This window comes from Crinia signifera, chromosome 5 (assembly GCF_055691185.1).
Source record: "Crinia signifera chromosome 5, ASM5569118v1, whole genome shotgun sequence".
NCBI classification, from domain to species: domain Eukaryota; kingdom Metazoa; phylum Chordata; class Amphibia; order Anura; family Myobatrachidae; genus Crinia; species Crinia signifera.
Window position 1 is genome coordinate 45,783,734 of NC_139221.1, and position 16,737 is coordinate 45,800,470.

The window sequence follows — 16,737 nt, forward strand, 5'->3', positions numbered from 1 at the left end:
TTCCAAACTCATGTATTCTTATATAAAAACAATTGAAGCAATGTGTACATAATATATATGTATGTGTGCTCATATAATGTACAGATCTATCTGCGTAATGTGCAGGTCTACCTAGTACAGCGGCCACTGAGTGCGTTCATCTTTTATTTCATAGATCTACAGTACATTTGATGCGCAGCAGGCTTATCTGGAGAATTCCCCCCCTTCATATGTCCCTGAATTATTAAAAAAAAAAAATTCTGGTAATATTTTTTCTAGTAGATTTGCAATGTGAATACTGTGATGTATACATTTTCTTACCAGCAGATCGGGTCCGATAAGTGGCGAAAAGCTGATGTAACACCACCACATTGCTTCTTGATTTTGGTCCTTGGTACACATGGGCAGCCTTCAGCTAGCACTTGCATCGCTGGGGAGTTGACAATCTCTTGATGGCGTTATCCTATAGAACCCTAATAATTCAATAAATGCTTATGTAGAGGGTTCCCTCTCAATGGGCTAGATGCACTAAGCTTCAAAAGTGATAAAATAGAGAGTGATAAACAATCAGCTCCTACCTGACATTTTTCAAACAGTCTGTGACATGGCAGGTAGGAGCTGATTGACTGGCTGTTTATCGCTCTCCATTTTATCACTTTTGAAGCTTAGTGCATTTGGTCCAGAGAGGGAACCCTCTACATAAGCATTTAATGAATTATTAGAGTTCTATAGGATAACGCCATCTAAAGATTGTGTCTTCCATCGGGGGGGGGGGGGGGGGGTGGGGAGCTCTGGAAAGCAAAGCAACAGCAGCCCCCATGGAAATCATTGCTGCACTAGTGGTTGAAAATGTAGATAGGGTGGGGGGATACCTAAAATGTGTGTTCTCTCCCCCACACCACCCCTACTATAAAAACAAATAAGAGCCAGCAAAATTCTTATGACCTCTGAATTCCATACATTATTAAGCTACACATTAATTGTAGCTCTGTTAAAATATCAAAGCAAAACAGGTTTGTCTGTGAATGAGACACAGGCATTACAGGAAGGAGAACGCTAATGTGTGGTAATGGTAACTAGCACACAAGTAGTTATTCCCCTGCAAATAGAAATAGAACAGAATGGCCATCATGTGACTGTAGGTGGTCTTCATGACCGTAATAAAAATGCAGTAGAAAGCCTGGCTGTCCTCTTTCAGGGGGCGTGGCCTAATCGTGAGAGCATGACCATGCACCCTTAGAATAGAATACAGGACATTTAGTACTGGCAAGATTTTGGAAGACTACAGGGTAATTTTACTAAGATGGGCGTTCTATTGAAGACTCAAAATGTCAAGGGCTCCCCCTCTCACCGCTTATGTTTGTTATGGCCATTGAACCCCTTGCCCAAATGATCCGTTTGTCCTCTAATTTCCCCGGCTTACAGATTGGTGATACTTCTCATAAACTGTGTTTGTTTGCTGCTGATGTTTTATTATTTGTAACTGACCCAGAGACCTTGTTAATTCCACTTCATAACATACTGGATAGCTTTAGCGCTGCCTCATATTTTATAAACTGAATACCACAAAGTCAGATGCCCTCCCCATTAATATTCCTCCTCAGATCGTAAGGTCCTTGAAATCACGCTTTCCCTTTAATTGGAAAGATACTTCCCTGCTCTATTTAGGTATTTCTATTCCCTCCAATATTCAAAATGTTCATACAGTTAATTATACTCCTTTGCTGACCCAGTTGACTACCTTAGCTGAGTCCTGGATGAACCACGAGGTCTCTTGGTTAGGCCGGTTAGCGGCATATAAAATGATGTTACTCCCGAAATTAATGTATTTATTCCGTGCCATCCCTTATGCTGTCCCCAGTAAACTGTTGATCCAGATGAGAAGACTGATGCTGACATATATGTGGAAACGTAAGCCCCCCCGATTAGCTTACACTCGTATGACCCGCTCTCGGCCAAAAGGGGGTCTCTCCCTTCCTGATTTCAACAGATACCATGAAGCAGCCTTACTTTCCCAATTATGTGATATGTTGTCTCTCCCACCTCACTCTAAACCTTGGGTTGAGTTAGAACGTACCCTCTATAATGGTTTTCCACTTGCTGATCTTCTGTGGTTACCCAGACAACTTCGACCTAATTCCCCTCTGTCCCCTGCTTCTGTCCGTGACACCTTGAGAGTATGGGACCTTAGACACTCTAGCCATTTTGATTGTACCCTCCCTACTAGGAATGTATCCCTTAGGGCCTTAGATACGTTATTGTCTCATCTCCATATCTCCTATTGGGAAAGCCTGGGTATTGACTCTCTTACAGGCCTCTTTTCACAATCCTCTCTTCTATCAATCTCTGACCTTAGAGAAAAGTTTCCCTTGGGCCCCTCAGCTTGGTTTTATTACTCCCAACTTAAACGTTGGGTAGAAAAGGTGGGTGGATCTCCAAAGTCTTTCCATGCCCCCCCTGACCATATTTTAAAGAGATTAACTACAGCTTCATCACGTGGTGCCATATCCTTTTGGTATGACTTACTGTCCCCTCCGGATTCGCTAGTCAAGTCCCCTGCTCAACTGAATTGGGAGAATGACCTTCACCGCACCTTTACTCTGAAATAATGGGAAACTATCCATAGGTCTTCTTTTTACCTCTCTAAATGTACCAATCATGCTGAAATGCATGTTGCATTACTCCATAGATTGTACTTTAACCCAGCTAAATTACATAAAATATGGCCTGCTACCTCTAAACTTTGATGGCGCCTCTGCAGCCACAAAGGAACCATTTTCCATGTGTTTTGGGATTGCCCTATTATACAGCCTTTTTGGCTTAAAGTGTTTACCCTCATCTCTGAAGTCCTCGGTCTCACACTATCTCCAGACCCCTCTGTGGCTTTATTACATTGGTATCATAGCTCAGTACCCAAGTCTGCCCGCTATGTTTTAGGCCATATCCTACTATCCGCCAGAGCCACTATTGCCCAACACTGGAAATCCCCTTTCATACCCCCATTTGACAAAGTGGTCTCTAAAACTCAATTCAATTTTGAAATGGAGACCAAAGGTGTCTCTTACTCCACAGCACTCTCTTCTCCTGTTATGAAATGGCTCCCATGGCATGTCTATGTCACAGAGGGAAAGGGAGCACCATCAACACATACCATGTCACAGTCTCAGCCTTCTCCTTTTGATTTAAACGAGTCACCTTCAACGGCCTCTGATGTCCAACATATTCAATGTACTTTTCTTATCTTTTGTCCTTTGTCTCTTCCTTTGTTATTACTTTAAATAATCAATTCCTCTGTATGCCCTGCTCCCTCAATTCCCACACCCCTTTCCCATTGTTACCCCCTTTTTTATGTTTACCCCCTTGTTATTAAGATGAAAAATTTGAAATAGAGATTGAATGTTGAAAAAAAAAAAAAATCTCAAGGGCTCAAACCAGTTTATTTCAATGGGACCATTAGGTGGAGGATATTACCATTCTTTATGATCTATACTTATGCCAAAGGCAACTTGATAGATTAAATACACATCTGTTAACCCTTCGAAATATGTTTTTGGTCTTGCAGATCTGTGATGCCTTGAACGTAAAAGTGAAGCTGTGGGAACAAACTCTGCACCCCAAGGACGAATCCACAATTAATGGCTGGTGAGTAATCCGGAAGGAAGACATGCATACATGCATACATACATACATACATACATACATACATACATACATACATACATACAAACAATACGGTTACTAAGTGTGTAAGTTATAGGAAATATGCCAACATGGATTTTTTGGCAGGTCCTGCCCTATATACTGTGTATCCCAATGCCTAACTAAAGGGTAAATGTATCAAACCTATTAGCGAGTGGAGAAATTGCTTACCGCAACCAATCAGCATGTATATTCTATACAATTATAGGTACATGCTGATTGGTTGCTATTCTTTAGAGCAGTGGTTCTCAACCTTAGTCTTCGGGACCCCCCAACAGTTCACGCTTTCCCAGTCTCCAAACAGAATCACAGGTGAAGTAATTAGCCCCACCTGTGGATCTTTTAAAATGTGTCGGTGAATGAGTGCACCTGTCGGGTGACCTGGAAAAAGTGAACTGTTGGGGGGTCCCAAGGACCGCGGTTGAGAACCACTGCTTTAGAGGCTTTTGATACGTTTCCCCAAAAAACATTAAACGTATACTGAATAAATACCTACAACACTGAGTGTGTTAAAGGCCAAGCTAGGAGTTTCTGGGTGAGTTGAATACTGACTGGGTGAGTGGTGACAGCGAGCAGGAAGACCTGCTCGCTGTCGCCGCTCGCCCACGACATTGAACATTACTTATGGGTCGTGATGCTTAAAATCTGCACTGCGGTAAAAATACTAATTTGTGTAGCTGTGTACTTTGGGTTTGACCATGATCCAAATACCGAAAGTTCAGAAGAAAGCAGGCTGATTTGGTTAACACACGCCTTTCTAAAAGTGTGTACAAAGCCTGTAGAAAGAGCGCATAAGTCCCACGTCTAACAGAACATATGCTGTGTGTACTTGGCAGAATGAATCGGTTTGTGAAGGTTATAGTGCATTTAGCAGCTCTTGCTGTTTTTAATCATGCAGTCAACTAGATAGATGTATCTGAGAGTTGGGTCCTCCAGGATCGCCAACAGCACGTGTTTTCTCACGGGTGAAATATAAGTACAACCTGGAGAATGTTAAAAATCTGCTGGTGAATAATTAATTTTTATGTGCTTCTGCTGGAAGATCTGGGAATCTGACACTGTTGATGGTCCCTGAGGACAAGATTTCAGACCTAGACCATTTTAGTTGACCCCTGTTCTGAATATACATGTTGATGATGGCAGCATGGGGATTAATGATCCCGATGTTGCGTCATCTTTGCTGCGCATTCGCCTAATCTACTCGGACACAAGTCCAAATACGGTCACATGTAACAAACTGGCCATTCTCTGCAGCTGACAATGGTATGTTTCGAGATGCTTTGACCCTCTTTAGTCATTTCTAATGCGTGGAAACTGGTTGGTGAATGAGCGTTTGAAAAGCATTATATGGGTGTGTAACGTATGGTGCGACCATTCTCATTTCAGTCTCATTCTGCACCTAGATACAACATACCCTCCAACATGACCCATTCCATTAGGTACAAAATGCTCTGTTCCTTGACTTCCCTGCCAGTGGCAGTTACAGATGTGAGCCTGCAGCACAGTCCAATATTCAAAAAGGGGAGCCACACCAGCTGCCATCCCAAACATCACTGAGAGTTGATGTGACCCCCCCTCTTTGAATATTGGACTGTGCTGTAGGCTCACATCTGTAACTGTCACTGGCAGGGAAGTCCAGGAACAGAGCATTTTGTACCTAATGGGATGGGTCATGTTGGAGGGTATGATACAAGTGCTATTACTCTGCAGATTGGGGCAGCACGATCACTCTAATATGTAAAACCTGGCATATGGTCCGTTATTATGTCATTTATCTTACACTCTTACACACTATGTACTAAGCTTTGGAGAGTGATAATGTGAAAAGAGATAAATTGGCAACCAATTAGCGTCTACCTTCAAACACCTTCCTCTCAATTTGCAATATCCATAGTACTTACGAGTGCTGTGGTAGAGGGCGGTATGCAAATCCTTATGCTTGTCCTTACATTAAGGAGTAGTAGTGTGCAGTCAGGAATTGGGTCCCACTGTGTCTGGCCGCTGGCTGTGTGCACGAGGAGATGCTGATGATGCTGCAGACGGAACCGGCAGTGACGCCATGTCGTTCATCTCCATGGCAACGGGAGACCTCTATCTCCATCTGTAGATGTATTCCTCTTCTTCCGCCATTACCAATATTATTTTCAAGTACTCAAGCGGTCTGCAGTGTACCCCAGGTTGGGAACCACTGCTCTACATTTTTCTTTCCAAGGCTTTGTATATATTTCCCCCTCTAACTGGAACTCAGCAGGATGCTTTGTAGGAACGCCTTTTATAATCACATTGTATATCGATTCCTTATTCTACCTTTGCAGCAAAAAAAAAAAATGTTTCGCCATAAAACATTAGAACAAGTTTTCTGACAATATTGTTTTATTTACAAATGAAAAAACAAAACTCCTGTTCTATAAAGTTTCATCCGTGCTTGCTGAAAGCTGACAGTTCTGTGTGCTCACTGTGAAATGTGGTAAACAGGATAATCCCAAAATATAGTTCCTGTGACTCAGAGAACATAATAGACATAATTGTAAGTGTCTTTGGAAGGCTGGGGTTATGTAAACTTCTGCATCTATACTGAAGTCCTAATTGAAGTGGGGAAGTGTGAAGCCAAAGAGTAGAGATTGGAGGCTGGGGAACCTCCTCCTAGAAGCCACGTCAGTTTCGTCTATTATTAGCCCGGAGTCCTAGAAAAATGTGTGAACACTTTCTTCTTCCTGCTGCTTTGACACCAGTGCTAAATTGTGTATTTAGACTTTTCAGCCGTCCTCTTTTCAGTGGTGAGGTGCATTTCTATTCGTTTTTATACTAGTGATGTACTCACTGTTGCCTAAAAATTAATATGGATTTCCATTGAAAACTGGGCCAAATAATGTTTCATTTATGAACGATTAAATCTAATCAGGGAGCTATCATTGGGGCAGATGTATTAAGCCTGGAGAAGAGATAAACTGAAAGGAGATAAAGCACCAGCCAATCAACAACCAACTGTAATTTTCTAACGCAGTTCATTGGCTGGTGTTTTATCTCCAGTTTATCTCTTTTCCAGGCTTAATACATCTGCCCCATAATGTGTTAAGCAACCAGTGAGATGTGCATATACCAGTGGTTCCCAAACTGTGTGCCGTGGCTCCCTGGGGTGCCTCGGGACACTTGCAGGGGTGCCTTGGGTTGGTCGTCCAGGACACATTCAACTTATTTATGATCAATTATTTCTGGACAAAACCAGTGCTGGTGGCTGCCAATCATAAAATGTGTACAATCAGAACCAAATCCTGCCCTTTACCACATAACTGAACCTAAGAAGCACATATAAACACAATCTACTTAATTTGATATATATCTAGGGGTGCCGTGGAAAAATTCTGATACTCTAGGGTGCCGTGATTAGAAAAAGATTGGGAACCCCTGGCATATACTGTTATTAAGAGAAATGTCCCAGGCAAATGATTCCAGCAGTAATAGTGCCACCTGGATCCTACTTTTTTTTTTTTGTGTTGGTGAGATCAGGCCCAACTGAGTTTTGGGACTGATTGAGGAGATGGACCCAGATTACAAAATAATGTACAAAAGCTGCAGGAGGCGTCTTAAGGTGCCCATACCGTATGCAGTCCTGCCCTCCTCGGGCAGGACGTCATACGATACACCGTATGCAGTCCTTTTGCTTACAATTTATCGCATGTGATCCCAGCCAGGCCTGCCAAAAGGCTTGGCAATTAAATAAATATTTAGTGCAGCACTTCCAATCTTCAGGCTCCGATGTGATGCTCATGGGACTGCGCATCGGACGTGATGTAAAAAAAATGCGATTTCGACGATTCCTCAGATTTATCAAAGTAATAGTTTAAAAACATAGTTTAGTAAATCGCTTTAGTGTATGGGCACCTTTAGTTACTAGACATTCATTACAGGCTTCTGTGATCCGCTGCCAGGTCTGAAAAAGCAGCATCCAGGACTGGGTTAAGGGGGCTGAAGGCCTGCCCTGAGAAGGGGAGGAGCAGTCACCAGTATAATATGAGTGTGCACCACAGCAGAAGAGAAATTGCATGGGTTTAAAAAAGTTGCAGGGTGCTAGAATGAATAATAGAATGCATCAATATACGTTAGCTGCAACTTACATTGATTACAAAATCAGTGTACTTCCCAGGTTCCCAGAAAAGGGTGTGGATTATTAGATAGACAACCAATAGGTCTGCTTTAAAAGCTTCGACAGAGTCAAAAGTTCAACATGAAAAGATCGACATGATTTCACTTTTTTTTTTGTGTCAATGTTGACATGGACCCCCAATTAGAGTAATGTGTACCCTCGCATGATTTGCTTCGCTCACAATGCTTCGTGCTCACTATTATATTCTCCCTTTATGCCCACATGGATGGGGACGTGCGAACAAGCCGATTTAAAAAAAATGTCAACTTTGTCATGTGTCTACCTTTTTCATGTTGACATTTGGACAAACATACTTGAAACCATTCCATTGTCATTACCAACATGTTAATTTTTAGCATAAATTATACTGTGAAAGACGTCAGTCCAATGAAATGGGGATCCCACTGTGACTTGCACCTTTCTAAAAAAAAAAAATGAAGGGGGAAATTTACTAAGATGTGTAGTGTACTTCGCATGTGATGTTGCTATGGGCAACATCACATGCGAAGTAGAATACACATCTTAGTAAATTTCCCCCGAAATGTGTTAGCAGAGGAAAGTTTCCATACCCAAAAGATTCAATGCAACCTTTCAAACCCCCACTTCCTCGTTATATCTGGCTTCTCCATAACACATAGGCTAATAATTGTAAAGTATTTACAATAGTCACACACACACTTGCCCATATAACAGCTGTTATTATTAAGTAGATTTTGCGTATTGTCCAACACACCCATTACATTGTAAGCATATTTGGGAAGGGCCGTCTGTAGCTGCTGGTTCATGTGCTGCGTAATGTTACATATTAAAAAAAGACAATAAATAGTTTGGGTACTCTTTACCTAGAACGGCGCCCATCGCGGTGATCGCGACATCGCGGGCAGTACATAAACGGCCGCGACGCGATGCCCGCGATCACCGCGATTTTCCCATAGGGAACAATGTTAAAAAGCCTGATTGACCACGATTTTGCATTCAATGCCTCAATGCCCGCGATTTTCACATAGGAATCAATGTTAAATGGGCTACAGAGCCCAAATAGGCAGAATTAACCCTTAAATGTCCCCCCAATTTTTGTACACCACCCCACGATCCACGGCAACCCGAAGCGTGGCGAGCGCAGCGAGCCCGCGAGGGGCGGCGGTACGCGTCCTCCGACCTTTTCATGCCCTACTATCCACGTCGGCGTGGAGTTGAGAATAGAATATTGTGGCGAGCCACCGAGCCCGAAGCGTGGCGAGCGGACGCGGATACCTTCACAGGTAAACGCGTCCCCTCGCGGGCTTCACAGGTGTCCGCTTTTCGCCACGGATACCTGTGAAGCCCGCGAGGGGACGCGTATAACTGTGAAGGTATCCGCGTCCCCTCGCGGGGCTCGCTGCGCTCGCCACGCTTCGGGCTCGGTGGCTCGCTGCGCTCGCCACACTATTCTATTCTCCACGCCGACGTGGATAGTAGGGCATGAAAAGGTCGGAGGACGCGTACCGCCGCCCCTCGCGGCCTCGCTGCCCTCGCCACGCTTCGGGTTGGCGTGGATCGTGGGGTGGCGTACAAAAATTGGGGTGACATTTAAGGGTTAATTGTGCCTATTTGGGCTCTGTAGCCCATTTAACATTGATTCCTATGTGAAAATCGCGGGCATTGAGGCATTTTAAAGTAAAATCACGGTCAATCAGGCTTTTTAACATTGTTCCCTATGGGAAAATCGCGGTGATCGCGGGTACACGATTTTTATGTACCCGCGATGACCGCGATTTTTTACCCCCGACGCCCGCGATTATAATCGCGGGCGCCGTTCTAGGTAAAGAGTACCATAGTTTGTATTAAGCTGTAGTAGCTTCTGAAAGTTTCTGCAGTCTCATTGCAAAAAAAAATAAAAAATAATTTTAGGAAGCGTAGAAATTGTTTGTCTTCTTATTTGAGCCGGTAAATGTGTTCGCTTAATTATATACCGTTTTCATTTTCTTGTCATTCTGTATAGCAGAAGCCTAATATACTGTATTTACATTTTTTGCCAAGAGGTAATTAGCCTTTTAAATGTTTTATCTACTGTCAGTGGCCATACGTTATGGCCACTGACAGCATTTTAAAGTAAAATCACGGTCAATCAGGCTTTTTAACATTGTTCCCTATGGGAAAATCGCGGTGATCGCGGGTACACGATTTTTATGTACCCGCGATGACCGCGATTTTTTACCCCCGACGCCCGCGATTCTAATCGCGGGCGCCGTTCTAGGTAAAGAGTACCATAGTTTGTATTAAGCTGTAGTAGCTTCTGAAAGTTTCTGCAGTCTCATTGCAAAAAAAAATAAAAAATAATTTTAGGAAGCGTAGAAATTGTTTGTCTTCTTATTTGAGCCGGTAAATGTGTTCGCTTAATTATATACCGTTTTCATTTTCTTGTCATTCTGTATAGCAGAAGCCTAATATACTGTATTTACATTTTTTGCCAAGAGGTAATTAGCCTTTTAAATGTTTTATCTACTGTCAGTGGCCATACGTTATCCTACGTGGTAATATGTTTATGTACTCATTGGCATCTCATTTAATTGAAGCCGCATGGCAACTCTGTTATCTTGCTAAATAATCATTGGCTTCAATGGAACAGGATTCCCGGTGGCTTTTAAATTGTAAGATGCCAGCTTGGAATTATCAAATAGATGGAGAATTTTTGGAGTCCAGTATCTCTCACCGGTGCAAATATTCATCTGTGTACTCCTGTACCTAGCCTCAGTGTGCCACGCAGTGCAAGACTCCTGGTGTGAGTGAGCCAAACCAAGAGTCCACTTCAGTGGCAAATGTAAGATTTCTAGAGGGGGCTTTCAAAATGCAGTCTACAATATACCACTCTGTAGAACATTGGAGCAAGAGTCTGGGGGAGCTGGAGAAGAACCCAGTACTGACCCTGGACATAAATGTAAACATTGTTTTTGTAACCCCTTCAGTTGTGTGGTTTTTTTTTTTGGCCAGTGCTCCCCACTGGGTGAGGTTTTTTTTCTGGGGAGCGCTCCCTAAAAAAAAAAACACCGCTGTCTCCCCGGGTCCGGGCAGCGCTGATGAACAGTCAATCAACAGGTGCCCGGCCCTGCGCCCCGGAGCCCCGTCCCTACATGCGGAGACCGGCTTGTCATAAGCCGGCGTCGCAGGCTGTAATGCAACAGGTGGGGGGGGGGCGGGGTGAGCCAGAGCACGGCGAAGGAGAGGGAGCCTCTAATCACCGGCAATCCCGAGAATCGAGAATTTTCCTGGGCATTAAGACATAGCCTGGAAAATTCTTGGGATTACCAGTGAAGGGGTTAATATGCTGGATCCTGTATGGAATACAGTATTCTGTATGGAATACAGTATTAATATCTAACACAATAGATGGTTTCTGGTATAGACTGTATTAAATATTATTATAATATAAATAAGTGGTCAGAAAAAAGGTAAAACATACCACAATAAATAAATACACAAAGAGGTACTTATGTAGTATCTGGGCTGCCGATTTTGTGATTGTATGCCTTACCTTAAGGCATACAATCAGATGCGATGCGATTCGATGCGATTTTGCATAGGATTCAATGTTAAGAAGGTCCTGTTCATTTCCCCACTATCCAAGTGGGCATAGAGTTGATTTTATATAGCGTGGCGAGCCACCGAGCCCGAAGCGTGGCGAGCGAACGCATATTTCTTAAAAAGTATTCTGTGTCCCCTCGCGGGGCTCGCCATGCTTCGGGCTCGGTGGCTCGCTACGCTCGCCACAGGTTTATATCCAACTCCATGCCTACTTGGATAGTGGGGAAAGGAAAAGGACTCCTTTTTCCCATTGAATTCTATGTTAAAATGGACTCAGACCATTTTAACATTGAATCCTATGGAAAAATCTTGACCATCGCATCGCATACGATTTGGTCGCATGCGATGCGATCCGATTTCTAAATCGGACGCCCAGATACTACATAAGTACCCACAAAGAAAATTGAACCAGTACTGCACTTTCTAAGGACACATTCTCCCACCTCATGGTAAGGCTCCTGTCTCTTCTTCTTAGTAGCTATTCTCTGGTCCAGTGCACTGATTGAGGACTCAGGGGTAGATTTTATCAAGCTCAGTGAAGTGCTAAAGTGTCTGGTTTTATCACCGGTCAATCAGCTCCTACCTGTCATTTTTCAAACCAAGCCTGTAACTTCACAGTTAGGAGCTGATTGGCCGGTGATAAAAAAAAAAAAAAAAAAAAAAAAAACAGAAAGCTGTACTCCGTTACAGGGCAAAGCCAATCTGTGTTTGCCTTGTAAAAGATTGCTGCTTTAAAAGAAATGGGCTGACACAAAGAAATTCCCTGCCCTCCTGCACCTCAGAGGATATTTATTCCACAGTCGACTAGTTGTCTGTGTACATTATTTGATTAGTTGTGATTTACATTTGTCTGCTTTGTATGTTGGTCTTCCTTACTAATTGTTGTGCCTTGTCCTGTCCCCCCCCCCCCCCCTCTACCTCTCCCTCCCCATAAAACAAATTTTTGTAAAATAAAAAAAGTCCCTTGTCTTCATGCCAAGTATGTGAATTGAGTTCACTTAGTTAATGCAGCCGGTTACCATGGAAACCTGCGAGTTGGATATCCCTCCAGGCTTGTTCAAAGAAATTAACTCCATGCTTGTGTAGAATATGAAAGTCCCACTGCACGTGTGCTCCTTTCCTTCAGCGTCTCCTCAGACACCACAGTCTATTTTAATTGTATTTTAATTACCATCTAGTCGTGTGTGAATGTGCAAAGGGTGCATGTACAGTATACTATATGGGCTGTTCCCGGCATCTCAGCAGAGACTGTATTACGATTACAAGAGGAAGTAGGTCCTCACGCTAGGTCTATGTCTGGGACAGGAACACCAATCGGTTATATTTGTAGCACCAAAAGTTCTTCTGTGGAAATAGTTATGTATGAAGCGGTAACACCAACATAAAAACAGAACTTTGCATGGTGCATGAGTCTTCTGAATTTATTTGTAAATCTTTCCGTACTTTAACACAAACGCTGATTGTAGTGATTTTATAGATTAAGTGCTCCGATTTGACAAGGAAACCTCATTTTCAATTGTATGTGAAATCTTCTCGTTTTATTCAACCATCAAAATGCCAAATTCTTCATCTCCATTGTCACATTGGCCTTATAGCCATTGGGTCGTATTATGGAGTAAAATAATTGTTAGAATATTAACAAGTGTTTGTTAGAGATTTAAATTGGGTACACATTAGAAATTGTGCACCCAGCGCAATATCATGAGAGGCGGTACATGGCAGAGTAGCCGGCATTGGCAAGTGCATACACACTTGTCTATGCTGGGCACGACAAGCAATGGCAGGGGGGGGTAAAGCGGAGGCCATTGTGCATATACAAACGAGGGAGGACATCACTAACAATGTGAGCTGTATCGTAAACAATATAGAGTGTACATAGGGGTGTATTCAATGTGGCCGGCGAGGGGTTAAATGGCGGGGATCACCGAAAACAAGCGATCCTCGCCATTTAACCGCTCACCCTATTCAACATTCTGGGGGAATCCTCACTGTCAGAGGACGGCAAGGATTCCACCAAACAGAGAAGCTCGTGGTTAATGCAGGGAGCCCAGCTGCATTTAGCCGCGAGTCTCGCTGTTTTAGCGGCTGCTTACGCCGTTTCCCCCTCGCTCCCAAAAAAAAGTCTATTACATTTTTATAGTAAAAAAAATTGCTCTAAAATTACATCAAGATAGTTTGAAACAAAGTTTCTGTTTTAGATCTAATGTTTTTTTATTATTATTTTTTATGGTTTTGATTTGTGTGTTTTTTTTTTTTGTTTTGTTTTTTACACTAAAATACATTGTACGGTACCTCTGAACTAATAACTTGGCCAGATTGTTATCTGTAAAAATGACATAATACATTGCTGTGGCTTTAAATCTTTTGTTTTATACATCTTTAGCAGTTGTGTTAGTGCCTAGGGTAAAATATGTTGTTTGCTTCCTACAGTAATTTATTCAAGCAATAAATCGTCTTTTGGTTCAGTGTCACTAACTATAGCTTCTGACAAATGTTTCCTTTTAATTTTAGGATGCACCCACTCATGCAGGTTAATTAAGTGGCAGTTCCCATTGCATAATTTACTGCTGACTGTGTGTAATGCAGTTTGTATTCGCTTCATAACAGTCTGTAAACTGCTGGAGTAGCCTGCTGAGCAGTCCAGAGATTAATACCTGCTGCATGCAGTTTTGTTTGTAAAGCAGCATTAGGCTGTACCGGCGTGTTCTAGCATTGGGCCGTGTGTTCTTGCATTGGGCCGTACCGGTGTGTTCTAGCATTGGGCCGTACCGGTGTGTTCTAGCATTGGGCCGTACCGGTGTGTTCTAGCATTGGGCCGTACCGGTGTGTTCTAGCATTGGGCACGCTGTCTTTAGTTCCTAATAAATTACTTTGATAATTTCTTCTGGTTTATTTAGATTTTGGATAATGTCAAACTTAAAACCAAGAACAATCCAAGTATGAAATTATTTCTGACATTATCCATGACCGGTTTCTATGATGGATAAGGCATTCTGCATATTTCTAGCGTATATTCATCATTCTCTAGCAATAACCTATTTCTCTGTTGCTATTTCATAAGTCCCCCTATAAGAAGTTGATTCTCATGAGGTTTTTCCAGTGGCCGCCAATGCAGCCCAGGCTCTCCAACCTGTACTAGTTACTGCCGTTACCAATACTCTGGGCCAAATGCTCCAAGCTTCTAAAAATGATAGTGGTCCGTGATAAAACTCCATCCAATCGCCTTGTAAAGCTGGCTATACACTTTTCACCCAATTCATATGTATTGTGTCGAGAAATCTGGTGAAAAGTGCCCAAAACATTTGTGCCTAACCTCTGATTCCGATCCGATGCATGGTCCTGTGTGGATTGGATCCAGCGATTGCAAGTGCGACACCATTGTAAAGCGCAACGGAATCTGCTGCGCTATTTAAGAAACTGTAAATAAATAATAAGTGTTGCACATAACATTTATCGGATCGGTAGGATCTGGCAGCACTTACTGGGGGTTGCATATGATACATTGTATGCTAAAGGATCACATACGATGTAACCTATTGCGGTCCAGCCGATGGAGAGCCAGGTGAGGATGCATACGATATCTTGGAGTAGTTTATGGGGGCATTAACTGTCATTCTACAGCTGTGTTTGGCTAGTAGTTTATCACTTTCCACTTTATCACTTTTTAAAATATGGTGCATCTGTCCCACCATACTAGCATATTATTATACAACTTTATAGGGTGTGTATGGACGCGTGTGTGTTATAAATAACTAATATGTTTTTAAGAACATATGCATGTATGAATGAGAGGTCTCATTCCCATAATCTGGAGATGGATCTGGCATAGTTTGGGTTAACGTTTCGTGAACTATGCACACAGCGCAGAATCACATGTCACTTTCAGTACAATGGAGGTCTGTTCTCAAGTGACCCCTGTAACAGAGTTTAATGGAAAGTGAGGCAAGTTATTTCTTTATGCATATTGCGTTCTCTCAAAGAATTTCTCCATTCTATGCATTATTTGATGAGCAAACAATATAAAATGCTGTTCTAGCCAGACCATTAGAATCTAGTCCGTGAATTTCTATTGTATCTATATAGTAAGCTATGATGGTCAGGGCCCCCTCTACCCCACATTGCATGTATTACCTCTGCTGCTAAAGGGGCCTACACACGGGGCGATTTAAGGGCATTTTCTATAAGACTTAATTTGACTAGATAGCTTAGAAAATGCCTCTATGCTGCTCCGTGTGTAGGCGCCATAGCGATGCGCAGCCCTGCGCGTCGCTATCGTTCGGCGATTTAATATCCAGCATGCTTGATAAATCTAGCTAGATCACTGTCAGTGCCCGTGTTCTCACCAGAGCGCCCTGACAGATCACTTGGCGCAAATCTCAACGTGTGTAGGCCACATAAGTTTGTATGTCAGGGTTCTATTTCTAAATGTCACTTTTGTTTGTGTATAGGTGTGCTTTGGAAATTACTTCTATCACCCTTTGTGGGTCATCTCCTGACCACTCTAATGGGGCCTACACACGTGGCGATTTTGGGGGCACTAGATCGCTTAGAAAATAAACCTATATAGTTCTGCTTGTAGGGGGTGCTGGACGGGGTCCTGACAGGCATTCACCCGACGTCGGGATCCCGACTGTCAAAACACCGATAGCCGGGTTCCCAACGGCCACCTGCTATTTTCCCTCGTGGGGGTCCACGACCCCAATAGAGGGAGAATAGAATATGCCCGGAACGTGGCGAGCGCAGCGAGAGGCTTAGTTGCGCTCACCATGCTGTCTGGGTCCGGCTAGTCAGTATAATGACTCTCGGACCCCTATACCACACCCGCTTGTAGGGGCCATAGTGATTATTACCCAGCACGCTGGATACTAATCGGTAAGGGCCAGTGTTCTCACCAGAGAACACTGGCCCTGACAGCTCTCTTAACACACAGCATGGACACATCGCTGTATGCTGCGAGATCAAGCTGAGTGATCTAGCATCACTCAGATGCTCAGCAAATCACTACGTGTGCAGGCCCCTTAAGACACCTTATTGTAATGCAGATGAGGGCTGACTTATCATTTTTGGTGGGTGACACTGTTTAGTGGCTGTGCATTAAAGCACTAGATTTGTGATTTTAAAACACTGTTAAGGTTGGGGAACATCTGTCACTCAATCTGCTTAATGTTGGATCTACCTGTGTAATTACCCCTTTGGCCAAACTAGTTTCATACACCACTCTCATACTGTACATGTTGGTTACCCCATACGTTCTAGACAACACCATTGCCAAGAACTTGCAGGGAAAGGCTTCCATGTCCCATATCGGTATTTAACATTTAGAGTGTGACAACAAAACCGATTGTTTTTGTATT

General features: G+C 43.0%; 1 protein-coding gene across 4 annotated transcripts in view; it reads left to right on the forward strand.

The window, feature by feature from the left end:
• Window positions 1-16,737, forward strand: part of FAM110B (family with sequence similarity 110 member B) — a 119,800-nt gene that overhangs the window by 76,112 nt on the left and 26,951 nt on the right. For all 4 annotated transcript variants that reach the window (XM_083187127.1, XM_083187128.1, XM_083187130.1 and 1 more), the window contains one exon: window positions 3,542-3,621. The gene's annotated coding sequence lies outside the window, so the exon portion shown is untranslated. The remainder of the gene's footprint in view (window positions 1-3,541; window positions 3,622-16,737) is intronic.